Source organism: Pteropus vampyrus, unplaced genomic scaffold (genome assembly GCF_000151845.1).
Source record: "Pteropus vampyrus isolate Shadow unplaced genomic scaffold, Pvam_2.0 Scaffold387, whole genome shotgun sequence".
NCBI lineage: Eukaryota > Metazoa > Chordata > Mammalia > Chiroptera > Pteropodidae > Pteropus > Pteropus vampyrus.
Genome location: NW_011889168.1, coordinates 3819504 through 3822428, shown reverse-complemented (window position 1 = coordinate 3822428; position 2925 = coordinate 3819504). Strand labels below are relative to the sequence as shown.

Sequence of the window (2925 nt, the reverse complement as noted above, 5' to 3'; positions counted from 1 at the left end):
TAAATGCAAATAACCCATTGTGTGTGTGTGTGTATGTGTGTGTATGTTTAATCTACCAATAGAGAAAATCTGAATATCTGAATCATGTTCATTAGTAATGGACGGATAATCTCGCACAGAACTGATAAGCAGAGTTGAACTTCGAAATTACTAAAAGAGAGAGAAGGAGAATGAACAGAATCTTGACAGACACCAAATGTAAAAAATTTAAAAAGGAACGAACAACAAAGTCGAAAAGAGGTAATATTTCAATGGAAGACACAAAATCAGGCATATTATTAACAAATGAAATTGACTGGGTTCTATAAGAGATTGTGAAATTGAGCTAAAAACAAAATGTGTGTTATTTACAAAAAGCACATTTAAAATAAAGAAGCAAAACGAAACACTATGTTAAGCTATATCGGGTAAATGTAAGCAGAACATAAGCAGGTCTGATGATATAAGTATCAAATTAAAATCCAAGGCCAAAAGCATTCAATAGATAAAAAAGAGACATTATATAATAATAAAGTATACATTAGATAAAGATATATATGTATAAACTTTTACACGAACACAAATAACACCACCAAAAATTCATAGAAATATAACAAAACCTTAAAAATCATAACTTATAATGGAAGATTATACTTCTTTCATAATATGATGGATCAAGTTAACAAAAACAATTAAGGGTAAAGATATGAAAATTATAATCATTAAGCTACATTTAATAGACATAAAAAGAATTTTGTATCTTAGAAGCAGACTATATAATCTCTACTTCTATGTCTGCATCATTAAAAAAACATTCAATTGTCTAACTTTGTTTCAGAGAAATGATTGATACATTTTTTAAAGTAGGGCTTTAACAAATCACCTTCTCTGATAAGATCCAATAAAAACAGAAATAAATTTAAAACTACCAAAATATCTTAACTAGTTGGAAATTAAAATAAACTTTCCTGGCTTGCTGCCGAAGCTGCTAAGACAAAGATAGACTCACTGCCTTCTTCAAGAACGCCTGAGCCAGGGAGCCCATGCTGGTCACATCCTTCACCATCAGGAGCCTCGCTATAATTCTGCCCCTACACCAAATACACCTCCATGATCAACCAGGTCACACCGTACAACTACCCAATATCCTTCTGAGATGATGGGAACATTCCTGGCGTGCCCAGCCACACCCAGGACGCCAAGGGCCTAAACTCGGAGTGGCTGAAGAAACTGTGAGCAGCTTTTTTGACAGGGAGGAAGCTCCTTCCCCTGTAGCCCACAATAAAAATGTGAACACCAAAAAAGAAAAGAAACACTTTCCTAAGTAAATTGGGAGTAAATGGTCTATGTCAGCAGTCTCTAACCTTTTTGGCATGTGAAAGACAATTTTTCATAGAAGACAATTATTCATAGAAGACAATTTTTCCACAGACCTGGTAGAGATGGATGGGTTCGGGATGATTCAAGCGCAATACATTTATTGTGCACTTTATTTCTGTAATCATTACATTGTAATATATAGTGAAATAATTATACAACTCACCATAATGCAGAATCAGTAGGAGCCCTGAGCTTGTTTTCCTGCAACTAGATGGTCCCATCTGGGGGTGATGGGAGACAGTGACACCTGAAGTGTGTTGCTTATGTTCAGTCTACTCTGTGATCTCGTTTTGGTTGCTGTCACTGCAGAAAACCCTGCTTCACAAAGATAGGATGTTGGAAATGGAAGCAGGCTTTTCTATGCATTTGTGGCAATCTCAGGATATTCCACCTTGACTTTAGTCCAGAATATATGGAGATTTGAAGTTGTCTCAAACATACTTTTAAGGCCACCATCATTTGTGATCTCAAGCAATTGATCCTCTTCTAGCACAGGCAAAGTTGATTCACCTGGCTTACTCACAAATGGGTCACAGATCCATTCCTTCCCAGTTCGGGGGGTCTTTTGCAGTTGGGAAGTAATGCTCAAACTCTTTTGAAAACCAAGATAGGTGATCATGCACCAGCTGAGAGAAAGAAGGCCCTGGCTCAGTCTCTTTCAAAATCTCTACTAATGTTTGAAATGTCAAAAATCCCAAAGTTTACTCGTTGCCCCAATAATTCCAGTTTGACTTTGAATATAGCCACTTTATCTGCCGACTTGAACAGAGTTGTTCTCCCCTGAAGTGAGAGATTGAGTTGGTTAAGCAGGTCAGATATTTCACACAAGTCAGCTAGTTCTGCGACCCATTCTGTGTCACTGAAATGTGCTGCCAGTGGTGATTGTTTTTCTAAAATAAATCTCTGGAGAGCCTCATAACTCAAAAACTCTGGCCAGTGATCTGCCTTTAGAAAGCCTTCTCACTTCTGTGTAGGAGAGAGGACGTGTGTGCTCTGAGTCCATCTCCTCACAGAGCTGCATGAACAGATGTGAGTTAAGGGCATGTACCTTAATGTGGTTGATAATTTTAATTACATCCTGCAAAACGTTAAGTTCAGGTGACATTTTTCGGCTAGCCAGCATTTCTCTATGTATGACACAGTGTGTAGACTCACATTCAGAAGCGACCTCTTTGACATGAGTAGTGAAACCAGAAAGCCGTCCATCCATGACAACTGCTCCATCCATGCATATACTGACACAGAATGACCAATTCAGTTTTCCTGATATGTAATCATTCAAAGACTTGAATAATTCTGCAGTTGTGGTGTTGGTTGGCAACAAAAGTACACATAACATATTCTTACACACATCTTCCTGAAAAATATATCACAAAAACAAGCATTATTGCCTTGTCAATGTTGGTAGACTCGTCAGCCTGGATTGCATACCATAGTGACTCATTCATTCTCTCTAACCATTATGCCTCAATATCCTCTGCTATTTCATCAATTCATCTAGTTATGGTGCTAGCCAAAAGAGGAACATGTGCCACCTTTTGAACCACAGCCTCTCCTAAAAGTTCA

The 2925-nt window shown here is 37.6% G+C and overlaps 1 pseudogene; it reads left to right on the top strand.

Moving 5' to 3' along the window:
* The first annotated feature begins 170 nt into the window (after positions 1-170).
* LOC105305477 lies at positions 171-1215 on the top strand (annotated as a pseudogene).
* The last annotated feature ends 1710 nt before the right edge of the window (positions 1216-2925 follow it).